Genomic DNA, 13340 nt, shown 5'->3' with positions numbered 1-13340 from the left:
TTTTACTGATAGTGAGACCTGTGGATTGGGGATGTTTTAGGAAGCCTTTCCTACTGTTGACCCAAGCAACATGGAGAAAGTCAATTCTAGTGTCCTCTTGTTCACGGTCTGAAGAGTCCTTTGAAGCAGTTGAGGTGAAGGGCAGGGTTGCTTAGTGACCAGCATTGCCACTTTGTGGGTGTAGTTTCTTCAGTGTCCACCAGTTTTCTTGGAGGAAATGGGGTGGGACCAGCAGCTGGCCTGTCTCTCTGTTATAAAAAGCTTTTTTTTTTCTTTCCGAGACAGGGTTTCTCTGTGGCTTTGGAGGCTGTCCTGGAACTAGCTCTTGTAGACCAGGCTGGCCTCAAACTCACAGAGATCCGCCTGCCTCTGCCTCCCGAGTGCTGGGATTAAAGGCGTGCACCACCAACGCCCTGCATAAAAAGCTTTTTATTTTTTTATTTTTTCGAGACAGGGTTTTTCTGTGGCTTTGGAGATTGTCCTGGAACTCACTCTGTAGACCAGGCTGGCCTCGAACTCACAGAGATCCGCCTGACTCTGCCTCCCGAGTGCTGGGATTAAAGGTGTGCGCCACCAATGCCCGGCTAAAAAGCTTTTTAATAAAACATTTAAATGCCATGTTCTCTAGGTCTCTGAGCATTTGAGGACTGTTTGTTTATTTTATCATAGTAGACAAAATTTATCTTTAGTGACTTGTCTTAAGTACATTGGTGACTACAGAAAAATCCCTTTTGTAATAGCTTTACCTTTGTAAACAGCTTACAAGAACGACTGGGTGTTATAAATACTTTGTTAATTTGAAATAGACCCTTATAATTTTAAATGTCTATCATCACTTAAAAGATACAACAATTTAGAAATATTTGAGCCGGGCGTTGGTGGCGCATGCCTTTAATCCCAGCACTCGGGAGGCAGAGACAGGCAGATCACTGTGAGTTCGAGACCAGCCTGGTCTACCGAGTGAGTTCCAGGACAGGCTCCAAAACAATACAGAGAAACCCTGTCTCGAAAAACCAAAAAAAAAAAAAAAGAAATATTTGATATTTAGTATGGTTGAATTAAAGTTACCTTATTTTTCACACATACATATAGATACATTAAACAGGATTGGGTAAAAGTGTTTGACCCACACTTGTAGGAAACAGGCAGATTTAAAGAGACAGTGACAAGAAGGAAGATTTATTACAGATAGAACAGGGGACCCTGGAAAGGCACAGTATTCCATAAACAAGCCATGGAAAACCGAGTCAGTGAAAGAAGAAATTAGAGACAAAAAGTAAATGAATTGTATCTATCAGCAGGCTTGGCCGGCAGAAGCTGGCTGGACTGAGTGAGCATGCCTACAGCTAGGTCATTCGGTAAACATGGCAGCCTCAGTAAACATGTTTCCAAGCTAGGCTGCATGGTTAAGATCGCCAAGATGACGGCCTCCATAGGCACATTCCTTAGAGTGTCCGGAGCAGACACTAACCCAAACCAGGCTATTGTAAGCTGTTGGCATCTGTATGGAAAAGAAATACGGTAGAAGCAAAACTGGATAGAAACGAGGAATTTGCCATTCCAAGCTGAATGAACAGGAGAGACAAAATAGGACACTCGCAGGTGGAAGGCGGTTCTCACCCTGAGACAGGTTTAATCAAGATGGGAAGTGGCGGGAAGCCTCTATGACCGGAGGGAGTTTTGTAGGTTTAGCTTTAAAAGCTAGAAGAATGAGATTTAGAGGAAGAAAGAATGTTGAAAAGAATGTTTATCAGAGAGGTAGAGAAAAGCCGCCTGAACATAGGGCAACTCCTTCCATCGAACAGATCGCTGGCAGTGACTAGAGAGGTCCCATAAAATATACTGAGATAAGTGAGTCTGGATGACTTAAGGCATTAAGAGGCATCCCAGAGGAGAGGATGGGTCAATTTCCTTTGTCGGTTTGTTACCCATGAGCCAGGTTTAAAGGAAAATAAAATGGCAAGATCAGCTCTTCAGAACTCTAAGAACTCGTCAGCCCAAGACTACCCAAAAAAAGGAACCAGAGTCCAAGTGGTGAAAAGCCGCCGAAGGCTCAGAAAGGAGCCGAAAAAATTACCAATAGACCGTACCCATGGAAAACAAACCGAAAATGATTGTCAGACGATGGGGGTCAACCGTGGCCTTGAAGGCGGTGGCTGTGTGAGTTCCCCACATTTCCAAGAACACCGTAAGGGTGCCAGATGCTCAGCTGTCAGTCCTTAGGGTTCAGGGAAATGCTTACGCCAACTTAGAGGGGGGTCCTTACCAAATCGCAGCTGTTGGATGTAAAATTTAGTGTTCCTGTCGATGGAAAGTGGGCTGTTGGTTAGATGTTGCACATTACCTTCGTGGTCACCTGCCGGGTCAGCAGGTGGCCAAGCCGCAGGGAGAGCCTGTCTGGTCAGGGAACCAATGTTGTTAAAATGTCTAGGCTTACCCAGTAACGAGACACAAACCGTGACTCAACGATCCCACGTGGAGTTTTATTGGTAGACAGGGAGGGAAAGGAGGGTGAGAGGTAACCAACCCATACAGAGCTGAGAGATAAGATGAGAGAGAGAGAGAAGATGAGAGAGAGATGAGATGTAGAGGAAGATGAGAGTGTAAGTGGGCAGGGCTCAGTCCTTTAAAGGGGTCCTTTGCACCTGCATGGTTCTCACAGAACTCTGGGCTGGCCAGAGTGCTGCCTGAGTGTATCCTGCCAGGTAACAGGGCAGGCCAGCGTAATGCCTGAACCTTTCAATTTCTTTTTTATTTCAGGGTTTCTCTGTGTGTATTCCTGGCTGTCCTGGAACTCTCTGTAGACCAGTCTGGCGTGGAACTCACAGATACTCGCCTGCCTCTGCCTCCCGAGTGCTGGGATTAAAGGTGTGTGCCATGAACGCCCAGCTAAAAGAAGTGCTGCCCCATTTCTTATATGCTTTCTGGTGAAAGGCAGTGTAGAGATATAGATCAGCAGTTAAATTTGAGGTGACAGCATATACCCAGGTTAGTGCAGCTGCCAAGAGGGCCTGGAACAAGCTTCCATCTTCTGGAGGGCAGACTGAGGAATTATTTTGAGCCCTTGTCTCTAGGCTAATGCATGCATCACGCAGGTTAATTGGGGATACAGAAGCAGAACTTTTAACAGCTAACCTATGAGAATGTAATGTATGTCAAGCTGCTTTGAGACCCTATAGAAAGATAGGTGACATCTCTGTTTTGTTTTTTGTTTAGATATTGGGCCCTCATATACTCGGGTTACCTATGGCTGATGCATTACAAGGAATTACAGTTAATTCCAACAAAGAAGTCAAGGCCCAGGGAGAAGGAGGACTTCAGAGCCTCCGAGGAATTGCTTTGAATGTGATCAGAAAGAACACCAGGTCAGGCAGTGTCCTGATAGAGGAGTGTTGAGGTTGTAGCATCCAGCAGGGTTGGGTGCAATACCACAATAGATGGAAGTCTTCAGAGATTCCTTCCTTAAGCTCTTGTGCTAGCTCCCTGCCTGGATTCCCACACACAGCAGGATAATCTTGTAATCACAGCAGCTCCATTGTCATTCCACTGCTTTGAAATCTTGGTGTCATTGCCCACAGAAAAGGCAGGACCTCACTGTGATGTCCCAAAAGAAGCCACTGCTTTCCTGCTCCTTGAATAAGAGCCCAGCTCATAGGTCCTCTGAAGCCATGGCAGGGAGAGGTGTTGCTAGGTAGCTTCATGGGCATGAGAAGAAATAGAAACAAATTCCCAGAGGATGTTTTTGGCCATCTGGATGTTGCTGTGGGCAATGACCAGTGCTTTCTGAATGTCCCGGTAGGAGTAGTGGCCCTGACTCATGAGGCTGGGTGAGGGGGCTGTTGCAGCAGGGTTAGCAGTGGCACCTCCACCTTGCTAATAGCTACTTGCTTTTCATTCAGAGTTGATTTTCTGAGGGAATGGTTTAGGGGGCCACTCAGGAACTTGGAAACCTTCTTTGAAGTTTTTTTGTGGGATCACAATCCAGAGACAACCAGCCAAAGGAGGAGCTGGCATTAGAGATGTCAGAGTCAGATGAGCCAGGACAGCCTATATAGGTGGCTTAGGCACATCATAGCCATCATCCTCATTTTCTGATCCTTCAGGGCCATGCTGGCCCTGGTAGAGGAAATTTTCTGAATGTGGATGCCCGTGAACAACCTGCCATGGATAGATTTTGACATGATGGCACTCAAACGACTTTCGCTCAAATCTAATGGAAAGATCCTTGCACGGGATGTTGGAAAGGACCTGATCCTGTTTTAATATGAGGTCGAGGGCATGTTTTTGTTTGTTCCCAGGAAGAAAATGAAGCTCAGTGGCTCCCTGAACATTTGATGCAGTGTGTGGAACAGAAGAATGCCAGCCCTGATAGCATCATTGCTGCAGAGGCCCTCCCAGAGGAGTTTGAGTGAAATTTGCTGAATTTGTGTTCCTGACCCTCTGATGTCATCACTCTGTAGTCCTTAAAGGGAAGGAGATTGTGATGATGGCAAGTGACTCCCACCTTCTTGACAAACCTATTGCACCAACTTCCCAGACCTCTGTGAGTTTTGATTATTCTGGATCCAGCCAAGGACCGAATGTTTGGCAGTTTACACAGAACTCATTTTTGATTCATCTGTTATTAGAATAGAATGCCTGGAAAACAGGTGCCTCAGAGACTTCCCCTCTGTGGGAAAGAGATTCGTTGAAACAATTGGACGTTATTGTAGAGGCAGTGTGCTGCTAAAGCCTCTTCTCAGTATAATAAACCACATTGAAGGTACTGAAGAGACACCCCCCCAAAATTGATGGGGAGGAATAAGACACAAGCTTTTCTGCTGCGACTGTAACAGCTCAAAGTTATTTTTGAAAATTAGACACAGCAATCGAACTTTTAAAGTGGGAAAAAGGAAACTCAGACTTCTGCCATCACATGAAAATTGTAATGTAACCAATTGTGTGTAATCATACTGGAGTTGTGGTATTAGCCTATTAATGTTTGTAATCAGTAGCCTTTGCTGTACTATATAAGTGTTAATGGACAGAAAAGAGTCAGAGCTCAGCCAGGCATTGGTGTCGCACACCTTTAATCCCAGCACTTGGCACTCGGGAGGCAGAGGCAGATCTCTGTGAGTTCGAGGCCAGCCTGGTCTACAGAGCGAGTTCCAGGACAGCCTCCTAAACAATACAGAGAAACCCTGTCTCGAAAAACAAAACAAACAAAAAAAAGTCAGCTCACTTTGAGAGTTTGACATGACACTAATGAGTCTTTTGATACAGTGTGATTGGAAAGACAGATGTGGATTTTGATGCAACTAAAACTGCTAGAGACATCCTGCACCAATTTAAAGCAACCATTCCACCTTTGTCATCCTTTACTCCTTTTATTAGGAGATATTATAGCCATAGCAGCTACCTGTGAACTCTGATTGGAAAGCTGGATCGGAGGTGCATGGTATCTAGCTACACACTCTCTCTTAACTCTTTATAAACAGAGGCAGGTAGATCTTTTTGTTTATAGTCAACCTAAGACAGGACAGGGCATACATGACAGAATGTATGTGCCAATGACAGGTAAGGCTAGGAGGTTGAAAAAGACCCCCTAAGACAAACACAGTCATCTTGTTCTGTGGCAGAAGCACAGGCATTAAAAGGGAAATTTGGGAGCCCATAATGACTCCATCTTGTGCCTTGATTCCATTTTGATTTAAGATTAGAGAATTCAAGTTTGTTTTTACTCCTTCAAGGTCAATCAACAGGATGTTTGGCCTCAAGTGTAGTTGCTGAATGTCTTCCTTAGATAACAAGATGCTTGGCCAAGGGTGTGACTGCTGGATGTTTTGCTCCTTAAGACATAAATAACAAGATGTTTGAGCTATTGAATGTTCTGAGTGTTCTTTGTATCATGGGGAAAAATCAGTCATTTTGCCCTCCCCTTTTGCTTGGGGTATAAAGGGCCTATGAGAAATAAACTAGGGGCAGTTCCAATATTCACTGGAATGTCCTCCCGACTCTATCCTGTATCTCTGTCTTTTCTTTAGTATCTTTAATTTTCTATCTGCCATTTCTCAAACCACACTCTTCCTATCAAACATGGACTGGAATACTAGGCTGGAACCAGCATTCAGACAGGAAAACTCTTGACTTGAACTAAGTTCAATTCCCTAGAACCCAATAAAAATGCTGGACATGGTAGTTGTGCTTATAATACCAATGCGGGGAAGGCAGACACAGAAGAATCCCTTGTGGTAGCTGGCTAGCAAGTCTAGCCTTGGAGCTCCAGACTGGTGAGAGAAAAAAGACCCTGTCTCAAGGTAAACAGCCTTTCCAGCCTGAGTTTGTCCTCTGGCTTCCATATGTACCCTGTACACACATGCACATGCATTCATAAAGAAGCATGTAGATAGAAGAATTAAAATGTGTAAGATTGAGCCTCAGAGGCTGGAGAGATGGCTCAGTGATTAAGAGCACTGGCTGCTCTTCCAGAGGACCCAGGTTCAAGTCCCAGAACCCACATGGCAGCTCATAACTGTAACTCCAGTTTCAGGGGATCCAACACCTTCACACAGACACACATGCAGGCAAAACATAAATGCACATGAAATAAAAATAAGTGAATTTTAAAAAAAAGTGGGCATCAGAAATTAGCATGGAGTAATTAGAAAATGCCACTCCTAAAGTCATTGCTGAGTACCACATTTGAAACAAATTATAGTAAATCCTTCTAAACAAATTCGAGAAAAGTAGACTAAGATATTCATTCAGGCAGCTTCACTAGTCTCAGATAAAATTAGCCCTGGAGCCGGGCTTGGTGGCACACACCTTTAATCCCAGCACTCGGGAGGCAGAGACAGGCGGATCTCTGTGAGTTTGAGACCAACCTGGTCTACAGAGCGAGTTCCAGGACAGTCTCCAAAGCCACAGAGAAACCCTGTCTCGAAAAACCAAAAAAAAAAAAAAAAAAAAAAAAAAAAACCAGATATGAATACTAAGCTTTGAATCTGAATTAAGTTGGAGGAATAGGGGTACTTCTGACATATCATTGATGATATACTCCCTTACTCCCAAAAGTAAATTGACTGATTTCCTTAGCTTGTAAAATGAGCAGTTTGAAATATTACTGTTCTTGACAGATAAACCCCAAGAAGGTACCTCTCCTAGGTTTCATATTCTAGTGTACTCTTTGCAGTATTACTCAAGAAAGCCAACAAAAGATGCAGGCCACCTGAACTGTAAACACGAGGAATAGTGAAACCAGTAGTGGAGTGCACATTTAGGATATTAAGCAACTATAAAAATCAAAGCCATGAAAACTTACATTTATGATGTTCTCTGGATGTTAAACATGATGCAAAATTATATTATAATAATGCTTTATAAGTAATGTTTTTAAAACATAATAGGATAAGAATTAGAGTAATTGTCTCCAGACATTAGCCTATTTTTAATAAGGTGATAACAAAGTATAAAGATTTTGCCTATTTTTCTCTTTTCCTTGCCTGGTAAGCATATATTCTATAATTGAAAAATAAGCATTAATTTGTTGTAATTATTTTGTTTTTGAGGGTCTTGCTTTGTAGCTCTGGCCTGGAACTTAGGTAAATCAGTCTGGTCTCGATTCTCAAGAGATTTATCTGCCTCTACTTCTGGGGTGCTAGGAATGAAGGGGTACACCGCCACTCCCCACCAAGATTTGTTGAATTTAATTAGTCTTTTAATTCTGAGAAGTGGGTAGGTGGTATTCATTAAATTATTCTCTATTCTAGATTTCAAATAATTAAAACAATTAGACACTTGTTGGCCATTTCTTCACATTTTCACTATATTGTATCTCAAAGTGTATTTCATTGAAGACTGGTTCAGCAGTATTAATTTGTACAAAAAAAACCCTGCTAGCATTGGAAAATTTTGAGAAACAGAGTCTTTTTCAGAACTTTGACTATGTTGACGTTATTATTACCACTGAAGTAGGCTACATTACCAAATTTGCCAGGTTTCCAACAGTACACTTCCTGTCAGTTTGTGAAGTGAGTGCCTCCAGACCGTGCTTCCAGAAACACTGAAATGGATTGTAAAACATGTTCACATTCTGCGGTGCCCCCCAACTTCTGCTTTGCCTTCTACCAAAAGCTTTCACAGAACAAAAACATGTCTACAGCTTCCCCCGTAACATTTCCTCAGGAACCTAGTTACTCCCTGTCGTCAGTCCCTTCCTGTGAACTTTCTTTAATTAGAACAATCCAGAAAACTGAAGCATTGTTGGTAAGACTAAAAGATCGGACTGGTTTGGAAGACAGCTTGGGTACCATACACAAAATGGGATCTGTAGAATACACACTACACGGGCTGGAGAGATGGCTCAGAAGTTAAGAGCACTGACTATTCTTCCAGAGGTCCTGAGTTCAATTCCCAGCTACCACATGGTGGTTCTCAACCACCTTGAATGAGATCTGGTGCCCTCTGCTGGCATGCAGGCAGAAGACTGTATACACAATAAATAAATAAATAAATAAATAAATAAATAAATAAATAAGATATTTTTTTAAAAAATACACATTACACTTCTGCTGTCTACCCTCCAAAACACCTGGGAGAGTCAGCTGTCCAGATACATTTGAAGAATTGTTGATAATAGTGTCCCAGTGTGCTTTCTAGTGTAGCAACTCCACGAAGGCGAAGGAAGCAAGGCTGGGAAGAAAGCTATTTCAGTTTACAAGCTACACCCCATGTTAGAAGTCAGGGCAGGAACGGAAGCTGACACTTGAGGAGAACATTGTTGCTCAGCTTGCTTTCTTAGCCACCCAAGAGCACCTGCCTGAGTGACACTCTCACAGTGATTGGGCCCTCCCACATCAATCGTTAATTTTTTTAAAATGCCCCCACAGGACAGTCTGATGGAGGCATAGGCTCCCTCTTCCCGGATACATTAGACCTGTGTGACTTTTTTTTTTTTTTTTTTTTTTTTTGGTTTTTTGAGACAGGGTTTCTCTGTGGCTTTGGAGGCTGTCCTGGAACTCGCTCTGTAGACCAGGCTGGCCTCGAACTCACAGAGATCCGCCTGCCTCTGCCTCCCGAGTGCTGGGATTAAAGGCATGCGCCACCAACGCCCGGCGACCTGTGTGACTTTTGACAAGTCTGGAAAGAATGCCTGCCTACCTTAAAGGGTCATTAGGAAGTAGAGCCTCTTTTCTTGGAGGAAAGAACCTCTTTCTTGCCAGTAGTAGCAGAAACAGAAGTCTTCGTAGCCAAAATTATTCCTCCCACATGGTGGTACAGTGGGGCTTTTACTTCTGACAACGTTGTATTTTCTTTATCTCCTTTATCATTCTCTCTGAACCCCTCTATTTCTACGATGATGACTTGGACAGTGATGATGCCTCATGCTTCCTATGTTCCTCCCAGTAATCCTATGAAACAGTAAGTGAAGATATTGTTTTGTATGTAACCTTGGGAATCTGAGTTTGAAGGATCTGTGAGTTTCTGTTTCTAAGCATCTGTCAGGGTTTCTATGCTGTGAAGAAACACCATGACCATGGCAACTCTTTTTTTTTTTTTTTTTTTTTTTTTGAGGCAGGGTTTCTCTGTATTGTTTTGGAGGCTGTCCTGGAACTCGCTCTGTAGACCAGGCTGGCTTCGAACTCACAGAGATCGCCTGCCTCTGCCTCCCAAGTGCAAATTCTGGGATTAAAGGCATGCACCACCGCCAGGCGTTGGTGGCGCACGCTTTTAATCCCAGCACTCGGGAGGCAGAGGCAGGCGGATCTCTGTGAGTTCGAGGCCAGGCTGGACCGACAGCCTCCAAAACAGAGAAACCCTGTCTTGTAAAACCAAAAAAAAAAAAAAAAAAAAAGGCATGCACCACCAACGCCCAGCCATAGCAACTCTTATAAAGGAAAACATGTAATTGGGACTGTCTTACAGTTCTGAAGTTTAGTCCATTATTGTCATGGCAGGAAGCATGTCCACACATGCCACACATGGTGCTGGAGAAGTAGCTGAGAGTTCTATGTCTGTATCACTGGCAACAGTAAGAGAGAGAGACACTGGACCTGAGTTGAGCATCTGAGACCTCAAAGCCCACTCACAGGGACACACTTCCTCCAACAAGGCCACACCACCTATCAGTGCAGCCCCCTGTGAACCTATGGGGGCTATGTTCATTAAAACCACCACAGACACTTAGCATTAAATAGAGGTCTCTAAACTCCATCCCTGGCTCTCTTTTTCTAATAAGCCAGTCAAATTCTTGGGGTTTGGATCTTTTCAGTTTGGGTTTTTTGTTTTGTGTTTGGTTATGGGTTGTTCTCTTAGGTTTGTTTATTTAGTAGTGTGTGTGGCTGTGCCCATTCCATAGGAGTCTTGTGGAGGTCAGAGAACAAGTTTGAGAGTCACTTCTCTCCCTCCCTCCTGTCACTGTGCTGCAAACACAAGCTTTAGGTCTCTCCACTGGAGTCTTGTGGTTTACAGACGCTTGTCTTTGCATCTGGTGTTTTCCTAGGTTCCCGCTTGCACAGTGTCCTGGTTAAGGTTACTATTGCTATAATGAACATGACCAAAATTGACCCTGACCAAAAGCAAGTTGGGGAGGAAAGTTAATTGGGCTTACACTAGACATCAAATTAGTCAGGACAGGAACTCATGCAGGGCTGAACTTGGGGCTGATGCTGTCGCCATGCATGGAGTACTGCTCAGCCTACTTTCTTTCTTCTTTTTTTTTCGGCACAGGGTTTCTCTGTGTAAATTTTGTAGACCAGGCTAGCCTTGAACTGAAAGAGATCCACCTGCCTCTGCTTTCCCAGTGCTGGAATCAAAGACATGCGCCACCATTGCCCCACTTCAGCCTGCTTTCTTACAGGATCCAGAATCTCCAGCTCAGGGGTGGCCCCGCCCACAACGGGCTGGGCCCTCCCCCATCAATCACTAATTAAGAAAATGCCCTATGGACTTGCCTGCAGCCCAGTCTTATGAAGGCATTTCCCAATTGAGGCTCCTTCTCCATGGACTGTGGTTTGTGTCAGGTTGATAAAACCAGACAGCACAGACAGCAAGCATCTGTATCCTCTGAACCATCTCCCAGTTCTCACTTCATTCACTTCTCTGTTCAGCTCACCCCGACATCAAAAACATCCCTACACGTTTGAAATAGATCAGAGCTGTGTCTCTTTCCCTTGTATCCTCAGTTAATTTATCGCTCAAACAGATGTAGCATGCTTCTTTAACTTACCGAATTATTAGCAAATGTCAATCTTGTTTTAAGATTTTTCTGTAACCCAGAAGCAAAACCTTCCTATTTACAGCAGTTACACTAGCATATTGAAAGGTTTTGTTTGATTGTGGATATTTTTATTAACATATATCGTACAAGTTTTGTTATGATAATTTTTCTCCATTTTCTTCCATTATCACATTCACACTGATCCCTTTCCTCTTTCCACTTCTACTTTGATGTCTTTTTTGCTGTTGTTTTGTGGCCCAGTGGGTTTCACTGGGAGCTTGGATGAGGATTGTTGACTGGAGCATGGACAACTTTCAGTGGCTATCCCACTAAAGGAAATGTCATTCTCTTTGCTGGAAACCATTTAACTATGTATAAATCCTCAGGGATAGGTGGAGTTCCATGAGTGGGAGTTGACAGGCCATATCTCATGATCACAGCAGCAATGGGTTCAAGAATGTAACAGCCTCGGCCTGCCTAGAAATCAGCTTTCCCTTTAGATACGCACCCTTCTCTACCTCTCACATTCTGTCTCTGGTGCAGTATTCCCTAGGCCCTGGAGGCGGTGATTAAGATATCCCATTTATGGTTAATCTTTCAAGGATTACTTGTTCTCAGCACTTAAACCAATTGTAAGCTTTTGCAGTTACCATTGCCCACTTAATTCTAAGTGTTTAGTAGTGCCATGTGTCCTACTTTGCTTTCTGTTGATATGATAAACGCTGCTACCAACTGTAAGCTTCTGCAGTTATCATTGCCCACTTAATTCTAAGTGTTTAGTAGTGCCATGTGTCCTACTTTGCTTTCTGTTGATATGATAAACGCTGCTACCAAAACGGAATTTGGGGAGGAAAGGACTATTTTATATTTCACTTCCAGCTCATAATCCTTTAGTGAGACAAGTCAGGGCAGGAACTCAACTAGCAGAGGCAGGAACCATGGAAGAAAAATGCTTGCTCATGGCTTCCTAGCCTCTGCTCATCTTTCTTACATAGTCTTGGACCCCCTGCTAAGGGTTGGAACCACCCAGGATGAGCTGAACTGGCCTACATCAACTAGCAGTCAAGAAAATATGCCCACAGGTAAGTCTAACCAAGGCACTCCCTGGATTGAGACTTGTTCAGATAACTCTGGGCTGTGTTGAGTCAACAGCAGAAGATAACTAGATCATGTGTTCACTTTGTTGTGGAACCAAGACCCAGATCTGCTTTCACCTTGAAAAACTGAAAGTGTATTTATTAAACAAGTATCTACGAGTCAGGACTGCTTTTCCCACCTCAGGGCTGCTCAAGGTTGTAGCGTGTGCAGAGATGCACATGTCCTTCGGATGTCTCCTTCAGGGCACATTTGGCTTTCTCCCTCCTTTTGGCTGTTATGAATAGTGTGACGACTGTGGACATGTGACATGGCTTCCTGTTCTTGGCCAACTTGTGGATCACATTATTATGGCAGTATATTTTGTAGAAGTTGTCATACTTCTTCCGATAGCACTTGTACCCTGGGTGCCAGTCTCCCCAGACTCTGTCCCTTACAGTGCTTTCTGGTGGGTTTTTTGTTTGTTTGTTTGTTTGTTTGTTTTGAGACACGGTTTCTCTGTATTGCTTGGGAGGTTGTCCTGGAACTTGCTCTGTAGATCAGGCTGGCCTTGAACTCAAAGAGATCCACCTGTCTCTGCTTCCCAAGTGCTGGGATTAAAGGCATGTGCCACCAGTACCCAGCATGAAATGGAATCTTAATGTAGTTTGAATTGATTTGCATTTTCCTAATGGATAAAAATGTTGAGTCTTTTTTCATGTATTTGTCATTTGAACTTTTTTTTAAATTGTGTGTGTGTGTGTGTGTGTGTGTGTGTGTGTGTGTGTGTCAGAAGAGGGCATCAGATGTCCTGGATTCAGACTTACAGGCAGTTGTGAGCCACCCAATGTGGGTGCTGGGAACCAAACTCAGATCTCCTGGATAAGCAGGAAGTACTAACTGCTGAGCCATCTCTCCAGGCCCACCATTTCTACTGCCTTGGAGACAGTCTGTTCAGATCATTTGCCCATTTATTTACTGGACTATTTGTTTTTTGGTAACTTTTAAAGTCCTTTAATATATTTTGAATTAATAATTTTTTCAGATAAATAACTGGTAATCCCCTCTC

This window comes from Mesocricetus auratus, unplaced genomic scaffold (assembly GCF_017639785.1).
Source record: "Mesocricetus auratus isolate SY011 unplaced genomic scaffold, BCM_Maur_2.0 Super-Scaffold_100008, whole genome shotgun sequence".
NCBI classification, from domain to species: Eukaryota; Metazoa; Chordata; class Mammalia; order Rodentia; family Cricetidae; genus Mesocricetus; species Mesocricetus auratus.
This window is presented reverse-complemented; position numbering follows the sequence as displayed.